Below are 12,228 nucleotides of genomic sequence, written 5' to 3' on the forward strand. Positions count from 1 at the left end.
TTGTATATAAATTATAGGAATACACAATATTTATTTATATAATAATTAACAGTGATCGCAATAATTTTCTTCGGTTGCGATTACTGCTTGTAGTTATTTTTTAAATTACAAACACAAAGTTGTAAATATTATTTAATCGTTATATATAAAAAAAACAAGCGAAGAAGACAACTATGTTGACAATATTGTTGATGTAATTAAAATGATTTATTAAATTACATAATGTAAATATAATAAATATAAAAATATTTAAAGTAAAATATATCTTATATCTTACAATTGTTATATATAATAATTTTATTATTTTTAATTAATATTTACATACATAATAAAATATATGATGATATAGCGCTGCTATATAAATATTTGATAAGACGAGTAGATAAAATTCAAATTTAATATTATAAAAATTGTTTAAATGTTTTTAATCGATTTTTAAACGTTTAAATGTTCTGTGTAAATGATTAAATGTTTAAATGTGTAAAATAATATCATGAAGTTATGACAAAAATAGTATTCTTAATCTGTGCTGTTAATACAATACATAATAACGTGAATATTTATTTAATATTTTTAGTAATCTTTATACTTACTTTATAATATTTATGCTAATTATTTATTGCATTTATATGCAATTTCTTGCATAAAATCCAACATAATAACATAAATTTTTATTATAATCTAACAGTAATTTAATACTAGAAACATTTTTTAAAATATTAATAATATATATATCAATTAAAAGAGCACTCTTTTTCTCTTATACGCTAATGTACAGACATGTATATTGTATTTTATACATTTGATACTTTTTTTTGAAGATAATCGATATGTTGCTTCTCATAATGGCCGCAAACGTGCTGAGCTTTTACCGTGGTATGTCTTCGATTCTTTCTCAGAACTTCATTACGTTAATCTTAAAGATTCTCATCTCGTGGAAGAACATACTTCAATTATGAAAACTACGGAGGGAAAATTGCTTGTGCAAAAGCAACATATAAATTGGCTTTCGTAACAGCACGGTATTTTTTTCTTCAATGTGTGCACATCTTCACTTATGAAATAATCTTTTAATATTATTAATAAAAGTTGTAATAAATTTCGCATTTTTTATGCCTTCTATGCATAAAAATTGTAAATTATTTCTTACTTTTCTTACCTAAAATAATTAATAATGACGCTTTAATATAAAATGTTTTGATTATTATTTGATGCATCTTCAAATATCTTGAATTATTCTATTCATTTTTTTATTTATAATGTGGATAATTTAAAAAAATTTTCTTTATGCCTAATACTTTTTTATGCCTAATACTTCTTTTTAAATAACAAAATTCGAATAGATTCTTATATTTTCTAATACTTAGATTGAAAAAAGCTTTTATGCAATATACTTTGCCAAAAAATAAAGTTTGATTTTTTCAAAGCACTTGTTAAATGAGATTACTATAAAACTAAAATTAAATTAAGTATACAAGGTAATTATTTTGACAAAGGATATATGCACAAAATTTATGCACAAACTTATTTTATGTCCAACTAATTAAGGAAGCTTATTCTTAATTTAAGGATAATTAAGTTATTCTTAAATTAAGAATAAGCTTCATGTATTTTCACCTTCTCACTTATTCTGAATCTAATGATTAATTCCTTTTTGCATGTTATATATTCGATATGAAACATTGGATGAAAGTAATGCAAAACAGAGAAGAATGATTCGTCTTTTATGACATTTCTCGAATTCCCCCCCCCCCCCCTCCCCGAAACATCAAAACACCCAATCTAGAAAGAAGAAAGGCGGATCGATCGACGTACGCAACGAGCATCGTCGAGTGAGTCAGATTTCTAGGGAGCCTGGCCATTGTTGAGTACAAAACACACATACACACACATGCATATACATGTTCACGTGCATACGTATATAACACGGGGCATTCGCATACACGTAATGACCACACTTGTGGTGCGGTAGCGCAAAGGCGGAGCGCGCGGCATCAACGTTGCGAGATGCGCGTCGTGAACGGCCGAACGTGTCATGTGTGCGCACCGCAAAGTGAGCAGCTTGGCACTTGCAGTTGCAGGCTTTAGGCTTGAATAAGGGGAGGAGCCTCGTGCATTGCCTCGCGCGCAATTATCCCCATTCTCCTTTGCGGCTTCCATTCCTGCTTCGCGCGTTCTCGTCCCCCGTATCCTGTCTATCGCATATATCGGGGCCCCCGGCCGCGACGCCATCTTGGTCGCGTGCACTCGTTCGTTTTCTCGGCTGCTTTTTTAAAGCCTTTTCCACCGAACCCGCACTTTCGCAGCCTGTCCGGGGGTCGCCAGGGTCGCCCGGATCGCCGTTACCAATGATCCGCGCTAGGCATCTCTCAGACAGAGAACACCGAAGAGGTGTTGCTCGACAAGATAGCTCTAGTTTTCATAGTTACTCCCGGCTAAATTTCTTAGATGCTCTTTGATCCCTCATGGAATACTACTCCTTTCCAAAAGAGGGAAACTAAATATTTTATAATAATAAGTTTCCGCATGGACGTATCCAGGCAACGGTTTGGGGAGTTCCCTGCACTCCCTTCAAAATGAAAAAAAAGTTAAAGTAAAATTAAGGAAATGATTTACAAAAGCTAATTTTTTCTTATTCATAGTCAGAAATGAAGAGATATTTTAAGCTTCAAAATATCTAAAAAAAACAATTCATTAATGTAAAAAATTGTTGATTATATGTTAACAGAATTGATAAACCTTCTCCCAAAAAAAAATTCTGGATACACTTGTGAATTTCTGTAAAATTTTTTTTTACAGTCGTAGTTCATTTCAGAAGAGTTAGCTGTTGTATTTTTAAAAATAATTTTTTTTGTAACATTAAGTTACGAATTACCATAGCGTTATTACGTACTGCAACTAGTTTTTTCCCCACGATATCGATACATATTGATTTCTCATGCTACGTTCACTATTTTAATTACTCTATTTGCAACTATTTCTAGAGGATGATCCTCTCTTTCGTTGATGCAAATAGTACATTTTTATCGTGAATATGTTATCTTAATGCAAAACGCCGAGATAAAGGTCCGAGATATTAACACGCGAGGAAACGAAATATTGTAATTTTACCGCGAGTCTATAATTGCCGGTATTTATTGCGATCGCGATGTATTATCGTCGTTGTTATCCAGTCGATAGGACGTTACAACATGCGCCGATAATCGCAGGAACCGAGATTAACAGACTGGCAGATTTACCGTTACGACACTGTCGTTTAGGAAGAAAAAGAGCCCGATAATAAAGTCCGACGGTATACAGCGCATAAAAGCGTGTTGTCCCGGCGGTGACGAACGAATGCCGATATTTCGTGCGCGCGAAATGTATCGTGCGACCGATAAAATTTTTCAATAATTTCCCCAGGATATAATACGTGGGAATATGCAGTTGTTACGTTTTCCCCCCGTTATCGATATTCGAAAGCGGTATTAAACGGGCTGACAGTTATCGATATCGCGGATCGGCCCGGCCGACCGGCCGTGCATTATTAATGAAAAAATAATAGCATTGTTAACTTTATACACTTGTGACATATACGCCGCGGATATTATCACGATTTAAGCACGCGGGGTATGCCACGACCAGCTATATCGCGCACGTGCATTTAACATTAAATTGCTGAGTATATAGTGTGTACGTGCGCGCGGGAAAACCGGGCGTCGCGTTAGAACTCTGCGGTTTAGACACCAGCTATCTTGATTCGCGATATGAAAAAATGAACCTCTTTTATGTATCGGCGGCGAAGCTAAATAAAAAAAAAAAAAAAAAAAAGAATCGCGACACAGAGTTTCCGAGATGCTAATCCGCCCTCGCGCGCAACCTTCCAACTAAATTGCGGTCGCTGAGTATATTTCATGTATATGTATATATTTATATATGCCGAGTTTGTTCGGTAATCGGAGAAATACATGAAAAATGCGTCCACACGGCCGCATACGTGTTTGCTGATAACGTGGATTATTGGAAAATATATGCCGACATACGTGGCTTCAACGTGGATCCACGAGCAATACGCAAACAATGTGCAAGATGTAGAAAATGTAATATTGCTATTTTAAATAATTTTTTGTAAATTTTTAAATAATCTAGTTTGATTATGACAAATAAAATATTATTTTATAATTATATAATTATTGTATAATTATATAATTTTATAATTATTGACAATTGTTGGAAATGTTGGTAATCTGATATTTTGATTTAACTTTCGCAAGAATACTTTCCGTGCTTTGTGAATCTTGCAGATACGATGCATGTATATGTTACTTTATCTGATACATTATGATGTAAAGCATTTTGATAAAATTTTGTTTTATATTTCAATCTTTGAGTATACATTTTACTTGATCAAGTTTAATTAAAGAAGAACGAAAGAACGTTTATATTTTAATATAATTTGTAGTAAGCTTGTTTCACATATACATGTGTAATTAATTATTTTATTATATAAACTTTTCCATTGCGCATGAAGAAATACATGTATCGTAAATGCTACGAAAAACTTCGTATAAATATGGAAACACATGTATATGGATAATAAATAAAAGATTTATATACTTAAATGAATATAAAAAGTTTGCTAGACTTTTTTAAATCTTTTTAGATATCATAATATTCGCACATTTATGATATTTATCTACACGTGTTTCTGTACACGTGATTCACATACATTAATCATGTAAAATTTGTATTTGAATTCACAATGTACACATTTTGAAAAAAGTTTTTACTAGATAAATGAATAGATTTATGAATAGATGAATAGATAACAAATTATATTAAAGAAAAAGTATATAAATAAATAACATGAAAAAAAGAGCAGTTTTTGTAGGAAACATTTTCGGTTAAATCACCATCAGTTTTTAGGTTCGAATTTATTCTTTCCACGATCAACTTTACGCACTTAGTATTATTACAAGTAATTGTCATTTCAGCATGGCGGATGACTATAATTGGTCATTTCTTAATGCCGGTTTACGAGTTAAAGTAACGACTTGCCGACAAATGCGGTAATAGGATAAATTACATTAACTTTATATTGCACGCGCGCGAACCTTTGTATCGTTTGAAAATTCTATATTATTTCTTTAACATAATTTAAAAATTATTATATTTCGTATACAAAACACATTAATTTTTTGTTTCAAATTAGATTATAAAGCAACATGCAAAAGTGAATACGATTTTTTATTAGATCACAAAGTTTTAATAATTATGAGAAAAACGCTATAGTCTTTTATACGTACGTTCTTTTCGTAGTTTTTAACAAATTTAAAAAATTTTTAAATTATCTACTTTTGTAATTATAATGTTAGAATATTTATTTAAAAAAATTAATATTACCTGCGGAGCGCGCATAACTATTCGCGAGTATATAACATTTCACGGATGATATCTATTAATATATCACTTCCTTTGATTGCAAAGGATAAGAATATTTCTTAAGAATATTTCTGGAGATGGTCCTTAATTTCCAGCTGCAAAAGCGGAAATGAATGATTTTGACGCAGTCGTATCTTCATCAGAAGGCTACATTGAAGTTTTTCACACGATGCCTTTTTATGTACCAACACTTGATTCTAATTATCTTATATATATGAGTGCAATTATAGTATACCTTTGTTAAATTACAGGAAGCGTCATTACAGTTGTCGTGGAAGCGATCCGTATGAATATTCTTTAAGTTTTTAATAAAAATTGCAAATCAAAGAAGAGATTTACGAAACTATGAAATTTTAATATAGTAGAAAATAAATGAAATCCTATTTTTTAAAATATTTTCTTTACGTTAGGAACGCAAGAGAAGAAACTCAATTGTTGTATCTGTTGACACTCGCGGTAGTGAAATCACGATGAAAAATACAACGTAGCGGATCTCCCAGACAATTATGGTTTCCTTATGAAATGTTTCGTATATAAAAGATGCCGGACACATGCATATATACACACGACTATGCATTTCGAGGCGTCATGCTTACATGATCAACATTTTCTTGTAATAACGCGCGCGCGCGTGTTACTTTACGTAATGTTAATCTCGCGGTTATTTCAAGTGACTGTTAATATCGTCAGGCAGCGTATAATTACAGGTACGCCTAGATATATATGAAACTATAATAAAGCTGAATTTCTCTACGATTATATATGACCTATTTCCGCCATGTATAAATTTATATACATTTAATACAAACGAAATTTCTTGAAACCTCAAATTACTAAAATTAGGAATGAAAATTTTTGATGAAATTTTTCAGAATACCTCGTATTTTCGACGTGAACGACAATCAATATGAAATCGTGTTAATTTTCGTGATATTATGCTATTTAAAAATCAATGCTATTTAAATATCAATGCTTTGCTACCGTCTAATTTTATATACGAGACATCTTGTTTTTCGTATTCATCTTGTTTTTCGATTCGTAATTAAAACTGAGCTTATCTCATAAAATTAAACGTCCGTGTTTTTATAAAATAATTTGAACAATTAATGACTCGTACGCATCCTCGAAAGATTTCGTGCAAATCATGTGATTGATGCACATTCAGTAGAAAGAAATTGACCGGTTCATGGTATCTGTTGATTTCTGACATTAATTTCCATTACCAACTTGTCATCATACAGGTAGTTGAACTCCTTGACGACGGAGGCTGTCTGGTCACGCAGGTTACGTTTTATACACGACAATTCTGGATGGATCTCGCACCACGCGGCGTGAATTTGCGCAATACCTGTTCTATCACTTTGATATGAATGTAAAAAAGATAAAAATTATTATTCTTCATTTAATAATTTAAGCATATTGTTCTAAATTTTATTCATTTAATTGTATATTTTTATTAAAAAAGTTTTTGCTAGTGTAATTAACATAATTGTAAAAATGACAATGGTTTCTTACGATAATTTTATTCTTCCTGCTTTGCTGTACTTTAATTGTTGCGTATACATTTTGACACATACAATAATAGAAGACGCGAGAAATTATCAAATAACGTCTCTCTAAATATAGAAAAATTACAATCTTGCATGTACAATTTAATAAAATAATTATGTTCTGCGCGATGCGCGATATATGACTAATCAGCAATTATTTGTAATTTTTAGTAAAATGCGAAATTAGAAAAAGATTATATAATGCATGATAATGCATAATAATTAATTGTAAACTGTTTTAAAGTACATTAATAATATAAATAAGAACTTTCATGTTCATACGATACTTGCTTATGTTTCCGCAACGCACAGATTGTTACGTAAATAGTATTTTTTATCATTGATACAGTACAAGAAATATAGAAGTAAGGCAATACGTGAAAGGCAATTAGTTGTGTAATTTTCACGCTTTTCTTTCCATATGCTTTAATTTCGATTGCCGACACACATAAAGAATATCTAAACAATTAAAATTTTGTAACAAAGCAATCTTGAAGCAAGATTATGCAAGATTATTTTCACTATAACTTTATTTTCCTAATGTAAAGTTTGACAACTTTTTCTAAAAGATATATAATTATAATATAGAATAGAAATATATTGAATAATTAAATCTAATTCTTTTAAATCCATAAAAGAAAAAGAATCTTTATATTCATTAAAAAAAGGATAAAAATATATATTTATTATTTGTTGTATACAAAAATATCAAATTGAGAAGAGAAAATGTAAAAGAGAAATGTTAAATTTATTCAATATGGCGTCTTTGTCTTCAAGGTTCTACAACGTGTAAAAAATACAAAATTGAAAACAATTATTTTAAGTGAGAGTAATGTGATTTTTGTGCTTGTTTTTTGCCGCAAATATGTACAACTGTCGTTACATTCGATTATCCGGTGCCCCGACGAGAAGTAGAATGGCGAACGGTCAGGCGTTGCCTGTGAGACTTTCTTCGAATAAGTGGCTAACCTAATTATCGGTAGGTAATTTGGCGTTGGGCGATGATAGCGATCGCGTGTAGGGATATTTTCGCCCCGAAACAAAACCCAAAAAGGAAAGTAGATCCGAGTAATTTCAGAGTAATTGCTCGTTTATCGAGCCTAGAAGCGGCGATCCTTCGGCGATCTATCGACCGTTCTTTCACGTTGAGGGAGAAATAAGCGTATTCCTTCTGGGTAGCGTGAGGCTATCCCAGCTACCGATATCCACGGCCTGGAATAATTTTTGTCGGCGGCGGCAATGGCTGACGATCCTAAACGTCAAGATGAGAGGAGCATCCGATCCGTCGGCCGCTGCCGACGCCGCCGCCGCCGTCGCCGCCGCCGCCGCCGCCGCCATGTTTTATTCATCGAAAAACCAAGGAAAATAACGGCGTTAACCCAGGTAAAGACGATTCGGACGAGCGGTTGGTGATGCAATTTAAATATGATCCCGTCAATAGTCACTGTTATTTTCTCAGGGTGCAAATCGCTTTTAATATTCTGAAAATCGCCAGGTAGTCGGAGTGGTTACACGCGCAACTTTGTATCTCTATGAAATAAGTAACCTGCAAAGTAACTTAGGGTTTACGTTCGTAAAAAAAGAAACGATTTTCTCCTTTACAAAGAAAAATACTAAAATGAAGGCTTTGAAAATCTTTTCGTCTAAGATTCGAGTAATCTTTTTGTAAAAGAATTTTAGACTCTTTTTAAATACATGCGTTGTATCCATAAAATTGCATTGTTTAAAGTGCAACCATGTCAAAATAGAAGTTATGCGTTGCGAAATTTGTTGGAAAAATTAGAAATTTAACAGGAATTTAACAAAAATTAGAAATTAGTAATTTAACAAATTTATAAATAATTTCCGTTATTAAACTTATTGTTAAGAGTTCTCCATTCTGATTTTCTCATCTCAGATTTTTTAAAATATTTTAATCAGCGTAAATTATTATATTGCCGGTGACGAAATCATAACGATGAGAATGAGCGGATGTCACATTTATGGATTATGCTCTTATATTTTAAGTGTTTAATTGTAGTAGGAATAGGTGCATATCACGCGATAGCTCATTTCGTTTCGAACGTGACTTTAATCGTATCATACATTAATTACTTAGTTATTTGCCCTACATTTGGAAACTTATCCGTCATCTTGCATATTATAACGTACATTTAAGTACTTCCTACAGATTATGTAACAACCTACTGTGAGATTTGTAACATACTCTGAGAAAATGTATTTTATATTTAATCCAATATTAAAAGAATCTTTTCAAAAACTTTTGATAAAATAATTGAAATTCTCAATAAAAAATTTAGAATATTTTTATATAAAAACTTTTTGTGTTTCTCTTATTCATATTTTAATACTAAATGATAAAATTATAAAGATAATGATAAAATTGCGAACATAAATTACCATCTTTTACTTTCTTAACTCTATACGAGTTTGAGATTAAATCGCTAACCCGAATAGGTAACAACGCTGTGTTTTATGAAAATGTGCAATTGTACAAACTTTCGAAATTTAATTATTTCGTATTATAATTATTTCGTATTATATTTTAACGTTTGAGTTTAATACAGAAAGTGAATTAGATACATTTATATATTAAATGCATGAAGATTTTTGTAAACCGACCGAGTGTCGATTATGCATGATATACATAACTCTGAAGACTGAATCTTTGAGAACTAGGGCAGCATGACATCCGTGACACCAGTCATTAAACGTTGCAGCATTTTCCAGCTATTAAAAGAACTCAGTTGACAATTAGCGAATTAATGATAATTATTAACGCGGGCACATGAGTATGGGCAGTCTTATGTGAGTTTTCTCAGACAAAGAATCAAAGACTTTCTTGTTATGTCATATGTGAAAAAATTACAATGACAACTTTGTTATGCCGTAAAGAATTCTGAATAAAAATAGACTGTACGATGACATTCAGTTTTTCGACATACATAATTCCGCTGTTATCTTTTATACAATGTTGATGATTTAATGATAAAGTATTTTTTTATAGAAAATCAATCTTTATTTTTTAGTTTTGAGAAAGCGTATTGTTGTTAATTGAAACAAGTTTTGCCCAACTTTTAATAAATATATATTTCAATTGCTTATTAAATATATAGAAAATAGAATTAATTGAATATTAGTTTGTTAATTTATACTTGATTATACTTCATAACTTAACAAAATCTTAAATAATACCTGTAAAAATCTTGAAAGCCGACGGCACTTAATCATTGGAGCCGAAAAACTTAATATGATATAAAAGTTATGCAACATATACAAATATATGTATAACAAATCTGGATTTTATATCGAGATATTTATAGATATTTATAAAAACTATTTATTAAAAACTATAAACTGTAAGTATGTGTAATTATTTGTTATTATTATTTAATTTTAATAATTACTTTCTTTTTAAACTTTAAAATATATTTTTTCAGTTATAAAAAAAGAATTGTGATATATTTAATTCGAAAAACTCTACAATTAAGTATAATACAAAATCAAAAAAATCAACAAGAGCAGAATTTTAAAAAAGATACCAAGAATATCTTAAATCTTCGTATAAAAGGACGTTGCATTATGATGTTAAAAGAAGATTTTAGAAAATTATATCTTAAAACTCTTATATCTTAAAACTCTATAAAGATATTCCCACGATAAACATGTAAAAAGATATAAAACCTCAATATTTTTTATACATTCTACGTTTACTACAACTTTGTACAGGAATTTTCCATATCCCTTTTTCATAAGTGTTCTCGTTGATAAATCATCAGAATAGCGTGTATCATCCATAATGCACGATATTTGCTTTATATATATGTATATATATTTGAGTTTATACAGTAAGTATACTGCAATTAAGTATACATGCAGTAGATATTCTGAACACGTGTTGAAATAGGTAGAGAATGTTTAAAAGTTTAACGATAGCACAAATTATATTTTCTTGATATAATTTCTCTTTTCTATATATTTATTCTGTTATAATTTTATCTCATTAATTTTTGAGAAAATATATTAATATCAAACATTCCTTTCTTGATATATCAATTTTATTGTAAACTAATGATTTAGCAATAAAAAGATAATTTGAGTAATAATACAAATTATATTCCTATAAAAAGTTTCAAAAGAATACATTAATTTTTATACAGCTGAATGTTTCTAAACATTTTTATTTTGTTATTAAATTAATTTAAGATATTAAAAATTTATATTAATGATTTGAATTCTTCTATCTAACAATAACTATTTATTTTTTTTATTTCAAAAAAACCAAATTAATTTCTTTCTTAAATTATTTACCAAATTTAATGTCAAAAATATATATGTAGCAGTTCAAAAATATATTTATTTAACAGATATATTGATTTTATTTGGATAATTAAATATTAAATGAATGCATTTTAACAGTGACATTATTTATATATATATATATATATAATACTAATATATAACTATACTTTTAAATATGTATATATATATATATATATATATATATATATATTTAAAAGTATAGTTCTTTGTTATTAAAAGTCTATTTCTTTTTAAGTATATAAAAAGTATGCTTGAAAATTATGCATATCGATACGTTTCGCCTTGTAACAGTCAAGTTTTAATAAGACGTTTGCCCTCAATTTGTTGTTTCTTTATGTAAGTGTGAGCGACTTAATTAATGCAAATTTCAGTATGATTCCTTTGCCTATATTCGCTTTATGGCTAATATCGCGTGCTTTACGTGCATGCGCTTCAAGATAACGCTATCAATGAGGTACATTGCCATTGATATCATAGAAATTAATAGGTACCACGATGAAACCCATTGATTGAGATTACGTCCCATAAAATTTTAACGGTAAAATCAATTTTATGCAAATTTATGAAAATCTATTTTAATAACTAAATATGTCGTACTTTATTTTCGTTCGTAAATTTTCAATGTCACGGAAACGCTTTCATTCGTTGATATAAAATTGATTGGGGAATTATATAAGTACGACATTAAATAAATAATGCTTGATTGTTCACATATTATTTCGTTAAATTAATTAATTGTTAATTTTCATATGATGGTTTACAGATGTCGAATACAGTTGTGTAGCAACTGTTAGATTTGTTTGTTTACTCTTATATTTACTGTAGATTAAAAAAAGAAATAATAAATATATTCTTACCTTTTTCTTAATTATTATATGAAGCAGTAACGATCGAAGCGTTCTGCTGACTTTTACATCTTCTTTTTTCTGAACAC

Source organism: Pogonomyrmex barbatus, unplaced genomic scaffold (genome assembly GCF_055798465.1).
Source record: "Pogonomyrmex barbatus isolate J1 unplaced genomic scaffold, ASM5579846v1 scaffold14, whole genome shotgun sequence".
In the NCBI taxonomy this organism is placed as follows: Eukaryota; Metazoa; Arthropoda; class Insecta; order Hymenoptera; family Formicidae; genus Pogonomyrmex; species Pogonomyrmex barbatus.